The following is a 17,038-nucleotide window of genomic DNA, read 5'->3' as shown; positions in this document are numbered from 1 at the left end:
GTGGTAATGGCTGAGTATAAATCCGGCATTAGAATGGACCCCTACAGAAAAACGAAAACGAGGAAGACCAGCAACCACATGGATGAGAGACATTTTTATGGCGATGTCGGAAAGAAATTTAAGAGATGAACACTGCCAGAATAGAAAGGAGTGGCTATTAGGAAGGGAAAGACGCATAAACGCAATCCAACCGGTTTAATATGCATAATTCTAAATTTTTCGAATGTCTAAACTAATAAATTATGTGAAAGAAACTACATACTTAATAACCTGCCCTTACAGATTGCAAAAAGCTTTTGAAGGTCTTGCGGGTGGGGTGAAGTAATGCAGAAATGCTCCTGTGGCTCTATATGAGTTCAGGAAAGCCTGGAATAAATTGGGATTCTAGGTACTTTATAAGAGAATAGAATTATTTATGGATTATGCATTGAACTTTCAGAAATGGTAGTATATTTATTTAATGCTGTGGAAGGATGTGGTGACTCTGAAAAACTCTGTTAACAATGGATGAACTTTACCATTCTTCCAATATTTTCCTAATTCACTGTATTCTTTAGATCTAGCCTCAGCGACTCTTGACTATGTATTTGCAGGCCTAAAAAATGTTCCAAGGAAAGGAATATGGAACAACAGCTCTGAATACAGAAAACTGGAATAAACTTTAGTTCAGTGGTTCAGTCCTCCTTCCGTAATTTTATCATCATCAACATCTACTCCATCCATCGAAAGATGCAAGCTTCCTTAGGTGTGTCCATTCATATATGTTTGCTTTTTTATGCATCCATTCGTGGTTGGCCATTCGCTTGATGTCATCAGTCCATCTGGTTTGAGGTCTGCCTCTACTTCTCTTTTTGATCTTGGTCTTCATTCAAAAATTCGTCTAGTCCAACGGTTGTCTTCCATTATTCCTATATGTACTGCCTAGTTCTATTTTAACATGGCAGTCTTTTGGATTACATATTTTACTTTTATTCGTAATCGATACTTTAAATTGTAATAATCGAGAGCAATGCAAAATTCAAGATATTGTAAGATGGGGAAGGCAGCGCAAGAGGATGTGTTACAACCACGTAAGACGAATGGATGAGAATAGACTCCCAAAAATTGCCCAGAAAACAACCCGCCCGGTTCAAGACCCCCCGGAAGACCATCTAAAGATGGAGGGATAGTTGGCAATCTACCTCCAAGGAAATTAATCAGAGGCAGCTTCAGAATTAAACAGATCGAAAGGTCTCCAAGAAGTAAAAGAAGAAGAAGAAGATTTTTAATCGTCTTTTTATTTATTCATTGGATTTGCGATCGCTGAGCTTAATGTTAAGCATCCTCCATTCCATAGCTCTCTGAGTCACTTTAAGTTTGTAGACTATGTTGCTGTCAGAAGCAGATGTTTCAGTTTTGGAACGGGCTATAGGTACTGATCGACAGTTTTCCTTAATTTGCATGGTTCGAAAAACTTTTCACTATTTGAAAGTAGAAAACTCAAAGAGGTACCACAAAAATGTATATTATAAAAATGTCATACAAGGACGCGTTTCGGCTCTTACCGAGCCATCATCAGCTTGAAATACAGGAGCAAAGTCTAAAACTGTCCTACAATATAAAAAGGAAATTTTTAAGCATGTGGTGATCACGCCCACCTCGGCAAAGGAACTTACCAGACCAGGAAGGAGGAAGAATCTAATGGCTTACATTGTATTGGGTTCTTTAGGTTTCATTCTAAGTTATAAGTAGTGTATTAGACATTAAGGGTATAAATTCATTTTAAGATTTAAATGACTTCCTCTTTGAGAGAAACCATCTTACGTCTTCTGTTCAGTTTATGTAGGCAACCGAAGACTCGTTCAAAACGTTTATTTTCGTTATTTAGGGTTAAAATTGTAGTTATTTAGGGTTAAAATTGTCGTTAGTTGATTTAAATTGAAATAACAATGTCAACTAGACCAACCCCAAAACAGTGGGAAATTTTATTAGATTCATTTGCTCTGGGCTATACCAAAATTAAACTCCTCTCCCAAACACCTTTGATATGACCCTGTTGCGTAAAAACGTAAACTACACAGAACTATACTTTCTACAGTTATTCCTCTAGCTACTTTTCTCTCTGCTTATGATGGCTTACAAATTGGATGAGTATTGATGCTAAGTCCTTAGAGAGTCTGAATAACTCTACAAATCTTTTTTCAGGCAGTTCAAATGGTTGCTGATTTCGTCTGAGTTGTCCACGTTTACGAACCAATCCAAGATTTTCTTGCCTTCTTTGAATTTGCAGTAAATGTTCTCGAACAATTGGCAGCATACTTGTGATTTTTATTAAGAAATTAACAAATTTGGTCCAAAGCACTTGTGATTATACAAAAGATTAAGTTTTTATAGAAAATAATTACAAATATAGAGTTTTTATATAAAAAAAAAAATTAATTTCGTCCGAAACACACTAATAATACTAGCATAACCTTCAAAACTAGTTAACTCGACACCTTTAGGGTTGTCGAGAGATTTTGGTAGAGTCGAGTCGATTTATCGAATGTCGTGAAACAAAGTTCCCGATTATCGAGTTAACTCGATCGACTAAAGTCGATAATCGAGTTTCGTGATCCACCTCCTGATCTGTTCGCAAGATGGTTTCTCTCAAAGAGGAAGTCATTTAAATCTTAAAATGAATTTATACCCTTAATGTCTAATACACTACTTATAACTTAGAATGAAACCTAAAGAACCCAATACAATGTAAGCCATTAGATTCTTCCTCCTTCCTGGTCTGGTAAGTTCCTTTGCCGAGGTGGGCGTGATCACCACATGCTTAAAAATTTCCTTTTTATATTGTAGGACAGTTTTAGACTTTGCTCCTGTATTTCAAGCTGATGATGGCTCGGTAAGAGCCGAAACGCGTCCTTGTATGACATTTTTATAATATACATTTTTGTGGTACCTCTTTGAGTTTTCTACTTTCTTACCTCGAGACCACATTTGAGAATGGATACTTCTCTTCATGTTTTTCACTATTTTATTCTTTAGCGAGTACTTATTCATTTATTACTGTAATATTGTTATATACATTTATTACTTTGCATATAACGAATAGCTACGTGACCAAACAGTTGTTTTGGTAAAGGTTAGTATAAACAACAATACTCTTTATCTCTTCGTTTGTCATCATCAGTGATAGATGATGGTGTAACGGGACTTCCGCTTCCAACAATGAATACGAATCGTTGGGTAATACTTGGAATTAGAGGAAATACGGTAAAACCGGTAGTGTGGTAGTGTTCCTGTATTTATTACAGTAGTTAGACACATGTGTTTCCGGGTCCTTCATTCAGAAAAATTCTGTTTATAGAGTGTCTTAAAATTTTTTGTCAGAAAATCGAAATTTTTTGAGTGTTTTTTTCAATATCTATCTATTTAAAAGATAAGTCAACTTTAGCCAATAAATAAGTGAATTTTCAGCTAAATTAAAAGGTTAAATATGAAGCTGAAGACATATAATTAAAGCTAAATTCGGTTAAAACACACTAAGAAAACTAATGACTATAAGGCTATGTAATATGTGAGCAGTAACAAACACAACCAAAATGAGTACACAATTAAAATATAAAAGAAACAAAAGGTAGGTAATATTATTACGGGCAGCACCAGTACCAGTATATAACTATAAAATTGAAAGAAATAACTGTGTTAGAATTTTAAAACAAGTTAAAATTAGATTTTATGAGTCAAATATTGATAGAAATAGGGGTAATTCTAAACAAATGTGGAAACATCTCAAACAGTTAGTAGGAACTAATAAAACTATATCACAATTTCAAAGTCTTGAACATGAAGGTGTAACATATAGTGTAAATTTGGCAAACATATTAAATCAATATTATGTTGATAGTATTAAAGATATTATTGTAAGTTTTGACCAAAATAGTGATATTAATTTAAATTTGCAGACAGTTGTTTCATCTGATGTAAATTTTGAAACTTTTGAGAGCATATCACTAAACCAACTATATGATATAATCAAATTACAATATAAAAAAATAGTACGGATGAAGTAGGTCTTGATATTATCAAAAATCTATTTCATGTGTTAGGTTATCCTTTATTAAATTTAATTAATATGAGTTTAGAGAAAGGCCTGGTGCCCAAGCAATTTAAAATATCAACTATAGTTCCTGTTCCAAAAGTTCCTAATACTAATAAACTTGATCAATTACGTCCAATAAATATGCTCCCGTTTTGTGAAAAAGTTTTAGAAATTGTGGTGTACAATCAGCTGATTAAATTTATTACTTCAAATAATATCCTGTATAATTACCAGTCTGGATTTAGAAATTCTCATTCATGTGAGACCGCATTACAGTTAGTTGTCTCAGATATGAAAAGTATTTTAGATACGACAGGGGTCGGTATATGCGCAGTTTTTATAGATCTCAAAAGAGCATTTGAAACAATAGATCGTCATATACTTCTTTTGAAATTAAAGAAATATGGTTTTAACGGGACAGTTTTTAATTGGCTGGAAAATTATCTGTCAAATAGGTACCAAAGGACTAAATTAAATAGTGAAATGTCAAATCCACAGTTAAATGATATTGGTGTGCTGCAAGGCAGTGTACTTGGACCTCTACTTTTCATATTATACATTAATGATTTGGGAAACGTATTAAGCAAATGTAAAATTCATCTTTTTGCTGATGACACATTAATATATTTTTATGGGGAAGATTTTGTTGATGTAGTGAACACGATGAATCGTGAATTGCATTTATTAACTGAAAGATTTAAGTTAAACAAATTGAAAGTCAATGAGTTAAAATCCAAATACATGTTTATTGGTAATAATACTCTTTTCGGGAAATTCTTAAGTTTGGATGTTCACATTAAATTAAATAATGAAAAAATTGAAGTGGTTCAGGAAATAAAGTATTTGGGATTCATATTGGACAGGGAACTAACTTTTAGTAAACATGTTGATTACATTTGCAGAAAGATAGGGAAAAAAATAGGTTTTTTTCGAAGAGTATTACCATTTTTAACATTTCAAACTAAATTAACAATTTATAATTCGTTAATATTACCTCACTTTTTATATTGTTGTTCATTGATTTATACAGGATGTTCTAATTATGACTCGAATTCAAGATATGCTGAAAACTTTAAATTGGTTAAAAGTTGAACATTTTATGTATGTCCAATCTATGACATTCTTATTTAAGATGGTAAACCATTTATTGCCTGAGTATTTAACAGTCAGTTGGTCCCGATAGCAAATGTTCATGAGCATAGCACTAGAGCTGCAAACAACCAACAAGTCCAGTTCAATGAAAAGCTTGTTTCATAAAGGAATTGTACAGTTCAATAATATACCTTATCACATTAAAAATAGCCATAATACAACTATCTTTAAGAGATTATTAGTCCATTATATTAAAACTAAGACCTAGAAACCAATTGGCAATGTTTGTTGTACTTCCAGTGTTTTTATTTTTATTTTATTTTTTTCTTTTTTTATTTATATATTGAATGTTTCTGATTAATTTAATTTGACAATGCTTATTTCTTTATTTGTTTAGTCTCATGTTTTTAATTTTTGTAAAAATTTTTGTAATACTTTATGATAATTATACAGCGCTCCTTGCCTTGACAATTATTATGTAATTTGTACAGGTGTGGAGTGTAATGTTTCTGTTTTGTGTATTATCTATTATGATAAATAAATAAATATCTATCTATCAACTTAAGAAATAAAAAAGATTATTATAATTTAACTCCTCCAGCAACTTGCCGGTCCCTAGACCTTATAAAGGAGGAAGGAGTCTTCAGCAAGGTTAGCACCCTACTGATGAACTATATAAATATTTTGCTCATAGAGACAAGGATGTACCTCAGAACAGGACGGATTTAACGTTGACGAGCAATGCGAGAAAAAGGAAAACGAAAAATGTTCTTCGAATCGGTACGTGCAACGTAAAATAATTAACCAAAAGAAAACAAGAGATAACCAAAGAACTTAAATAAAAGAATATTGATATCGGTGTACTTCAAGAGACAAAGAAAAAAGGAAACGCCAAATTATGTTAGATAGATAACTAATTAATATTCTACAGTACTGTTGCAAAAGAAATCAGAGCCAAAGGATGAGTCACACTATTAGTACACCAGAAACTTGCAAAACGAGTAGAGTTCAGTACAGGAACTTCCACAGAATTGTTCGTTATGGGTAACTTTACCGTCCATGTTTGGCATGTGATGGCATAGTACCAGGGATAAAACAGCCATAACGATGAAATGACAACGGTGGTCTTCTAACGAACTTCTGCAGCACAACAGCACAAACGAATTACGTTTAATACAGGGTGTAACAAAAATACAGGTCATACATTTAATTGCATATTCTGGGACCAAAAATAGTTCGATTGAACCTAACTTACCTTAGTATAAATATGCACATAAAAAAAGTTACAGCCCTTTGAAGATACAAAATGAAAATCGATTTTTTCCAATATATCGAAAATTCCTAGAGATTTTTTTTTAAACTAGACATGTGGTACTTTTATGGCAGGAACATCTTACAAAAAAAATTATAGTAAAATTTTGACACCCCATAAAAATTCTATGGGGGTTCTGTTCGTTTAAACCCCCCAAACTTTTGTGTACGTTCCAATTAAATTATTATTGTGGTACCATTAGTTAACCACAATGTTTATAAAACTTTTTTGCCTCATAGTACTTTTTCTAAAAGTCAGTTTTTATTGAGATATTTTGAATATTAGTCAAATCCACCACATATTTTTAAATGGTTAAGTACGATTATGGAGACTTGGTAATCGTGGTAATCGTATGAAAATTTATTTATGATTTACATTTTTCGGCATATTTTGAACCATATTAAAAAAGAAGCCACATCTTGATAAAAGGTGCCTTACCGAAAAAATACTAAGAGACAAAAAAGTTTTAAATAGAAATATTGTGTTTAACTAACGATACCGCAGTAATAGTTTAATTAGTGTAAAGGGTAAAGGATAGTGTAGGGGGTGTAAAGGAACAAAACCCCCATAAAATTTTTATGTAAACATATTAAAAAAGAAGCCACAACTCGATAAAAACTGCCTTATCGAAAAAATACTAAGAGGCAAAAAAGTTTTAAAAATAGTGAGTTTAACTAATGGTACCAAAATAATAATTTAATTGGAACGTACACAAAAGTTTGGGGGGTTTAAGGGAACAAAACCCCCATAAAATTTTTATGGGGTGCAAAAATTTCACTATAATTTTTCTTTAAGATGTTCTTGACATAAGAATGCCACACGTCCATTTTCAATAAAAAATCTCGAATAGTTTTCGATATATTGGAAAAAATCGATTTTCATTTTATAACTTCAAAGGGCTATAACTTTTTTTATGTGCACATTTGTATTAAGGTAAGTTAGGTCCAATCGATCTATTTTTGGTCCCAGAATATGTGATTTAATTTATGACCTGTATTTTTGTTACACCCTGTATATTATGTACTACTTTTTCCTCCCACAAAGAACATCGTAAGTACACCTTTGAGAAAACCAGAGGTCAAAGACCTAAGGTATATTCTTCCAAAGCAGCCCAAAAACAAGTCATTCTGTATTAGAAATGTAGTTTCCATAATGATGAACAAAAGCAACAATTTTATTCTTCTTCTCCTTCCTTTATAGTATAAGCAATTTGGCTTGTCCATTGGCGGGTTGTTGTCTCTTTGGAACATTGGCCAATTGATGATTTGTCCCTTGCCAACTTAACGGCTCTCGTGTATGCCATTTAGGGGAGTGCAATTAGAACGAAAAGATACAATGTTTCGGAAAAAATCAAACAAGGTTATATTTTTCTAAAACTTTTTTTGTTAGTTTATAAATATGTTAAAGTAAAAAGTTCTACTCACAAATTTCGCCGCTAATTGTTTATTAATTGTTTAAACAATAACAATTGTTTTGTATAAATAATGTTAAGAATATGGGTGAATTCAACATTTTATTTTGATAAAAAATGTTTTTATTTTAGTTTTGATTATGCTGAACCCGAATCTGACATTACAATTTGCAAATTCAAAATGGCGGATTCAAAATGGCGGATTTTTCCTAAAAATCCTTAAAAAGTAGTTGTAAAATCCGAATTTTTTTATGAAACGTGTTTGTTTACATATATGTGGACATTTTTGAGAGGTTGCTAAACCTGAATCAAATTTTGACAATTTAAATTATAAAATGGCAGATCCAAAATGGCGGATAACTTAAAAAATAGTTGTAAAATCATAATTTCTTTGATAAACCTAACTTAAATGTTAACATTATAAACTATAAAATGGCGGATCCAAAATGCGGATTTTCTAAAAGGAACATAAAAAAGAACATTTTTCTAAAATATTTATTGTCTTTATTTTTAACAGGTTGTTGAATCTGAATTAAAGATTAAAAATTTAAATTTTAAAATGGCGGATCCAAAATGGCGGATATTTAAATGAAAAACAAGTAGAATCCAATCAAACAAATATGGAATTTCATTCTTAAAAAAAAGATAAACAAATAATTTTCACAATTATATTAAAAATTAAAATGTATTAGAAAGAATATTTAAAAAAAAAACAAATTTTCGATTAGAAGGATATAATTACATATTGGAACATAGTTTTTAATTCCAAACAACTTTTCTTTATAAAAATTTTCGATATTGTGAAATATAAAGGTACTTTACTCTTGAGTGAAATTCATATTTTTTGACATACCTCGTACAAAATTAACAAAATTTGATATTTGATGGTTGCATCTTATGTTATATACGATGCAGAGTATTTTATAAAGAATAACGTTTTTCGTAAAACTGATATTAAAAAAGTTATCAATACGTTCCTAGTTTCGCAGACATACTGTATAAGAGCTAAAAAAAAATTTTTTTATTGAACATTTATGATTGTTGAAGCTTATTAATAAATGTATTTTAGGTAAGTTTTACGGAAAAAAGTTTTGATCACTCTGTATATACATTTTTTCAGCTGGTAATTTTCGGTTTTTGTATTCCATTTTTGTTATCTTTCTTAGTTTTCTCAAAAAGAAATTGTTTATTTCTATTTTAAACTAAAATAATTCAGTGTTTTTTAAAAATTACATCCGAAGCTTTAAAAAAATAGCAAAAAAATTGTATTAGATTTTTCAAACTTGAGTAATACCGTCTTAAAATGGTGGGAATTCTGTAAAACTACGAAGTTTTCAAAAATTACATTTTTTGAGACATCGTATTATTTGAATTAAATTTTTGAGATTTTTTTTTAAATGAAACATCGTTTAGTAAGTTGATTGAGAGGTAAGTTGTGCAAATTTGAGAGTTTTATAAGTAAAATTGTATTAGTTACACATTTTTAAATCATTTTAAACAAAATCCATGTAAGGCTCACTTTCCGCCCACACCGTACTTATGTCCATACATTTTATTTCTTTTTATTACAACCATAAGATAGCTTATTTCATCTTCTTTCATATCCAATTTGTAAAATTTCTTTTGATCTATTAGTTAAAGAATTACATTTAAAAAACTCAACCGTGCACTTCTTCCAACGCTAGTTTACAGTGCGCCAATGTGTGTGAGAAGGGTGACTTTAGCGTTATAAATAAAAAATTACAGAAGCTAGAGATTTAATTTTAGAAAAATCTTTATATAAGGTTTTTTTTGTAAAATTTTCTGAATTTTTCAATGGTCAAGTCAGTTTTTTTCTAAAAATTATATTTTCGAAGTTATTTAAAAAAACATCTAACTTGGCTGTTCATTTGTTTAATAAAAAATGAAGCACCAACTTCTCGAGTAGAACTTTTTGATATGTTGTTTATTAAACATTTCTTAATGAAATTACAAAAATTTTTATCTTGTTTGATTTTTTCCGAAGTGAAAATCTAAATGCACTCCCCTAATTCTACCAATATGGATGTTCCTTTTTTTTCTATTTAGTGTTCACTCGTTTAAACCCTGTAAATTACATGTTCTGATATCGTCACTTCTTATTCAGTCTCTCAGCATATTTCCTGTAATTCTTCTGAGTATTTTCGTTTCCGCAATTTCCAGCATTTTCTATGTTTTGGCTGAGTCGGGTTTTGTTTTTGATGCGTACGTCATTATATATTGGTTTTATACTGATTTTTGATTTTATCAGATATACCATAACGTGTTATTAAGGCACCATGTTAACATATTTACTCTTTGTACTTTATCTTTTACTCCTTCAACGTCTCCACAGCTGAATATTATAATCCCTAAGTACTTTATTTTATCAGTTGTTCAATGCTAACTCCCTCGATTTCCAGTTTACATCTTCTTGGTTCTTTCTTCTTTTTCTTCTTGTAGTGCCTATCCGTTTTCAGATGTTGTGACCATCATAGTGTGTATTTTACACACTACCGATCTGAAAAGATTTGTAGTTGTGTTGAACCACGTAGGTACATGGATTTTTCAGCCAGGAAATCCTTCGCCTTCCTGGTCCTCGATTTCCATCCACTTTTCCTTGCAAGATTAGTTGCAGTAGTCCATATCTTTCGCTGTTTCTCATGATGTGACCGAGGTTTTCGATGTTGGCTGCTTTTATTGTGGTTAACAACACTTTTTTTGTATTCTTAACAAGACGTTATGATTAGTAACGTGCTCGGTATAACATATCTTCTGGATTCGACGATAAAGCCACATTTCGAAAGCCTCAATGTTCTTGCAGGTAGCATCTGTGAGAATCCACGATTCAACTCCATATAACAGTACAGGGAAGATATAACATCGTAGTAATCCGATTTTTAAGCGTATTGATAAATCCTGACATTTGAATAGCCTAGCTATTTTTTGAAATGCAGATCTTGCTTTCTCTTTCCTACATTTGATGTGAAGGAAATAATCTCCATTTTCATTGACGTTAGTAAAAGGTAAAAAGAAGGTATATATTTCGTCATTTTAAATTCTCATGGTGTTGTATTAAATCTGTGAACTATTCTTTGAATGCTCTCTTCATTTTGGGCTATCAATATTGCATCGTCTGCGTACCCAGTGATTTTAAGTTGTATAGTTTCCCATTTTATATCCTTTTCCTTTATTGACGCTCTCTATGACCTTATCCATGATAATATTGAATAGCATATGGTTTGCAGAATACATAGATGGCGCTTTGATAAACGTTTCCAATTGTTTTTATAATATCCAGCGCAGCGGGATTTCTTTATTATAAGTACTTACAAGAGATGTAGTACCCGTGGCGCTCCTAGAATTTTCCTCTGTGGCAAGGGGTTGACTTGGGCACCAAATTTTGTTGTATTGTTTGTGAAAGACAAGTTACATTTTCTTACTATTCTTTATATATTTTTATATACCCTGGGGGACGGGAAGGGAATTAACCCCCAAAACCCCCTGGGTGCGACACTGTGTAGTACATCTTTAAGAGGTACTTTGTCACATGCCTTCATAAATTCGATCAAACGTAAGAATGAGGGTCCATTGTATTCTAATGATTTCTCTATAATCTGCTTTATGACGAATATTGAAACTCTACAGGATACCCACCTTGTTAAGAAGCAACAATAATTAATAATATTGGAGGAAAATAGAACGAAAAATCTAATCCACTGCATAAAAGATAATCAACGGTGTAATCAGGATAACTAAGGGGGGAGGGTGTTAAAACTACTGGAGGGCTGGAGGGTTTCTGGGGGGTAATGGAATACTGCCAATTTAAGCTCAAAGTACATTCCAATGGGGGGATTATAACCCCCAAAACCCCCTGGTTACGTCACTAGCGTAAAATACAATTAATACGCTTGATGATAAAAGTAGTATAAACCTACCAATCCATAAAAGAAAAGGGTAAACCCATTAGGGAAATAGCAATTAAAACGTGAAATAAATATGTGAACATAAGGGTTTGTTCATATAAGAGCGGTTTGCCAACGTCGACGCCGCGATTTACCAGTTTAAACGTTGGTAAATTGGCAGTTGCCAAAAAAGTAGATTTTTGGGAAATGGCGTTTAAAGATTCTGGTTTCCAAAGTTACAGCTATTTTTTCAAATAACATGCTTATTATTTAAGTTATAAATATGAAATTTGGCAGATTTGTTATTATTGATACTTGCACTATAAATATCTAGCAATGAGAAAAAAAGTTAATATAAGTAAATTCCATTAATTGCATGTAAGTGAAAAAAATACTTTCAAGTTAGTCCCATATAGTACAAAAACATAACAGAAATAAGGATTAATCCCTTATATTATTAATGCCCTGTCACTGTTTATGCAAAATAGCGGTCTATTATGGACTAGACACATTTATTTATTATATTTTGCATAATATAACGGCTCAACTAAAAACTATTCTATATAATACAAAATGTTAAAACACAGTAACCAGGATTTTCGTCATAGAAAGACATGTTACTAATTATTGCTCCCTTGTAGCAGTAAAAACCAGAGGTGGCCGGGGAGAGTGAGAGAAAGGCACAAATATATTTACCGAATCATTCACGTTCTTTTTCTCCCTTTGTCAACACTAACCGGTAGAGAATTTCATTTTGTGCCCTTATCATTTAAAATCACAGTAAACACATTTTGAGTTAAGCCCTTATATTACTGAGGGTGCGATTTGTTTCTATGTTAACTTGAACCGCGGCGGTTGGGTTATTCAGGTAAACCGCGACGTCAACGTTGGCAAACCGACCTTATATGTACGAGGCCTAAGGTCTCGTTCATATGAGGCGTTTTGCCAACGTCGGCGTCGCGGTTTACCTTTTTTCCCCCTGTTTTTCTTGGTGACTTCAAAGGCGACATTAGGGTAAGATCAAGTAAAATAGGGGTAAACAGGTAAATCGCGGCGTCGACGTTGGCAAACCGCTCTTACATGAACAAGGCTTTAGAAATTATGTATAAAAATAAACAAAAAGAGACAAACCAGGCTAATAATGTAGCTAAAAAATGGATACAAAATATATAAGCGTGAACCATAAACCATAAGTGGTTTTAATGGCAATTGATGAAGATTTATTAGCTATTGTTGTCAATGTATTAACCCGTAAAATATATTGGAAGCGTATTGTTAGGCAATAAATAAAATATTATGTGGTACTAGCACCTAGCACTAACCAGACCAATATTTTAATGCTCCAAATATTAGTTTATGTAAATTAACAGTGTCAATTTAGTACTTAGTGCAATGGTAAAACAACGCTCAATTTAACGTACAGCAACCTACAGAATTAGAATATAACATTAACTCAAAACTCGGGTAGCCAACAAAATATGCTAATGTAATTTATTCAGAATAATCCAATGACATTATGATATATTGTCTTCTGGCATGAGGCGAATATCAATGTGAATAGATAAAACAATTAAGTAACATTGTATAAATTAAGAAACGGCTTCTTCGTTTTGTGTTTACAAAATATTCTTGAGTCCGTCTGAAGACTTAAAGATGGCGAAACTATTCATACTTACCTGCGTAAGTAGATTAAATGGCAACAGTGCACTCAATAACAGTTTTTACTTAAATCATTTGAAACAGTATGCAATAAACATAAACAAATACAGTTTGAAAGCAAATATTGCTTGGGTTCTATAGAACAATAATGAATTAATATTTGTTTGTGGAAGATGATAATTGTAAATAGTAATAATATGGGCTAATTTCTTTTTTAACTTTCAATTTTGCCGCATTTAAGTGATATGAATAATAAAATGGTAAATAAAGTTAAAAACTCACCTATTTGAAACTACATCAAGTCAAAGCGTCCAGTTCCATTGTACATAAACGCGAAACGAATTGTCTTAAAAAGTTTGCACACCGAAAACCACAGAACACAAAGCTACCGTACACAGGTGCATAATCCCTTTTCGAAGGGTAACAATGGCCTGCAAGTGCAATAAATAGATAAAAACCTAAACGGGAGCAAACAGGTAGAGAATAACTGAACAACGCCAGTGCTCACTACAACTACAAGACGAACTAAAAGAGTAAAAGGTAGGAGAGAGGAGGCAAGAATCAAGTTGGCGGTCAGGTTATAGCCACCTAAGCCATAGCCACCTGAGACTTGGTGCGCTCCAGTGGCGTTGTTGCGGTTTGGGGGCTCGGGGCTACGATTATGGGTGACCGCTTGTGCGATATGCACAAGCAAACAAGGTATGGTTACCGCAAAGATTGCTAGTTAATTTTGTGTTTCTATTTCAAATGATTGCTTGTGGTAAATAGATTAGAGACATGCAATATATCTATTAAAATATATGATATCATTTAGGAAGGAAATCCCAAAATAAAGTTCTGCTGCTGTTGATATTTTAAGAATTCTATTTATCTGCGTTTGTGATTTTGGGGTTTATATTATTTAGAATTTATTTACATATTTAGAACATTTTGTTGTCCTACATCTTTTCTATTATGTCATTATATTTTTACTTAAGTAACACTTCTTCCCCTTCTTCTTTTTGCGTAGACATGAGTTTGTCTGTTCTTTTTTTTTCAATGTGCCTCCAATAAGTTGTTCCATCGTTTGGTGGTCTTCCCACTGATCGTCTTTATATTGAGGATCCCTCTCTTAAGCCATCTTTACTACTCTTTTTATCTCTTCTGTCCCTAACATTCTTTTTGGCCTCTGTTTCTCCCGCATATTCATTATTGGTCTGATGACTGTTTTGTAGATTATGCCTTTCATTTCTTTCCTGATATTTTTATTTCTTCATATTGTTTCATTCCTGCAACCTATGGCTCTGTTTGCTTTATTCACTTGATCTTCCACTTCTGTTTCGAGCTTTCCATAGCTAAATGACTTTCCTTGCGTAGATATTTAAACTCAATCACTTGCTCTATTATCTGATCCTCCAGCTCTAATTTACATTTTATTGGATATGCTGTTATAACCATGCATTTTGTCTTTTTTGGGGAAATTAACATGTTACATTTTCTGGCGGTTATATTAAATTGGTCCAGCATACGCTGTAAATCATCTTCACTTTGAGGGATTAGCATCGCATCGTCTGCTTAGATTATTTTTTCTCTTTTTTAGTTCTTACTTATACAATATCTTATCCCATTACCGGCTTCAATTGGGTCAGTTAGATCTTCTACTTTTACTTTTATTGTGATGCTGTGGTAGATATTTTCTATCGTTTTTATTATTCCTAGAGGTATCTCCCTTGCCTGCTATAAATGGATAACGTGCTTTAATTTAACCCTGTCAAATGCCTTCATAAGTTCCACGAAACATAAATATGTCGGTGAAACCGATTGGTTCCCGACATTAAATCTTGTTGTTCTTCTGCTAATGTTATAGTTCTAGTCCAGAGAAATAAGATTTTTCTCGTGACACATCCCCCTCCAGGCCGAAACCAAATTTTTTGAGTAGTATCGACATCTATATTAATAACCTTTATATTTCCTGCAGCCGATTTTGATGATATACATAGTTATAAACAAATGAAGATCAAAAAATGGTAAATTTTCGCTTTTTTCGTCTATAACCAAAAAGTTAGGCATTTTAAACAAATTTGAGAGTAAAAAACTCATAAATCGTTTAAAAAATTTCAATATGGCGTTCGCTGAATATGTCTATCCTTATTGGTTGCTTTGAAAATTGCAAAATAAATCATAAATTTTGAGTTTTTATAAATATTCATAACTTATGTAAAAATTAACTTTGAACCTTCTTATTACAAGGAATGCTGACACTTCTGGTGCTTAAATTATATTTTAAATTTCAAAGCAATTGGTCAAATAGTTTAAAAGTTATTTAATTTGTTTATCCCAAATTCATTTTTTTTGCAACAGTATAAGTCAGAAAATTATGAGGTTACAGTAAGACTTCTGACAGTTTATGGAAGAAGAATATTTATACTATTGACTTAATTAAAAAAAAATGACAAAAAGTAATTTTTTGCACGATTGATCATTTTTGACTGTTTACCGTGACAGATTTTACGTCAGTAGGTGACATTTACTAGCAACTCGACGGTAAGTAATCCAACTCGACGGTAAGTACTCCAACTCGACGGTAAGTAATTCACTTACCGTCGAGTTAAAAAATCTCTTAATTTTAATTTATTTTTTGAAAGAATAAAGAAAACTAACGAATTATTTATTAATATTGAAACTTATGGTACAATTTGTTAAATTATTTATATTACCTTGTGAACTAGAAATTCTTCATCCTGTGCTTCCATCACAAATTTTTCAAATTGCTCCCGTGTAAAAATGCTCGCTTTCTTAGGCCTATAGTCAACATTTTTTCTCTTCAAATACGCGATCAAAGTTGAAAACTTGGAAATATCAATGCCATCATAAAGAAAAACGGTGGATTTAATCATTGAATATTCTGCCCAGAGGCTTCCAGGAGCTTTCAACTGCATATGTCTTTGAACGAAATATGCCAATAGAGTATTTTCTTCGATTCTTAAATTCTTGCCTTCGCACCATTTTTTAAAACTTTGGTAGGTATTTTGATGACGGATTTTGGATTTTTCGGGAATAATTACGGAACACCCTTCTTCCCAAGCCCGTTCAATTTCTTCAAATTCACTTTCGCTCATATTTTAATTTATAATAATCAAAATTGTACTTAAAATTATTGACAACTAAATAAAAACATAATTCTCCATTGTTGTTATGCACCCTAGTTACTACCTAACAACCAAAGTATCTATCTTGATAAAATGAATGAAACTAGTCAATGTGACGAAAATGTTTAATTTTATAATTTATAATGGTATCAATCGTGCAAAAAACGTTATAAGCATGTCGAACGTTAAGGGTAACCGATCTCAGACAATAATTGGAGTCGTCGCCCCGCTCCTCCTCCAAACAATTGTCTTCTATCGGTATAAAACCCTTACCGTTCTCCATACTTAATATACTATTAAACAGTGTAAAATTATTTTGCAAAAACACGTCGATTTTTTGCTTACCTATAAACAATTAGAATAACTTTTTAACCGTTACCCGTAGAAAAATTATTTTTTCATATTTGGAAAGACGGAATTTTTATACACATTTAGAAAGAAAATCAATTGTCCAAATTTGTT

General features: G+C 32.0%; 1 protein-coding gene across 1 annotated transcript in view; it reads right to left on the bottom strand.

Annotated features, from left to right (window-relative positions):
* The window catches only part of LOC114329696 (protein bowel-like), a 210,074-nt gene extending 196,089 nt beyond the window's left edge, over nt 1-13,985 (bottom strand). Inside the window, exon 1 of the mRNA XM_050656788.1 lies at nt 13,731-13,985. The gene's annotated coding sequence lies outside the window, so the exon portion shown is untranslated. The remainder of the gene's footprint in view (nt 1-13,730) is intronic.
* Between the last annotated feature and the right edge of the window lie 3,053 nt (nt 13,986-17,038).

This window comes from Diabrotica virgifera, chromosome 7, assembly GCF_917563875.1.
Source record: "Diabrotica virgifera virgifera chromosome 7, PGI_DIABVI_V3a".
NCBI lineage: Eukaryota > Metazoa > Arthropoda > Insecta > Coleoptera > Chrysomelidae > Diabrotica > Diabrotica virgifera.
This window is presented reverse-complemented; position numbering and strand designations above follow the sequence as displayed.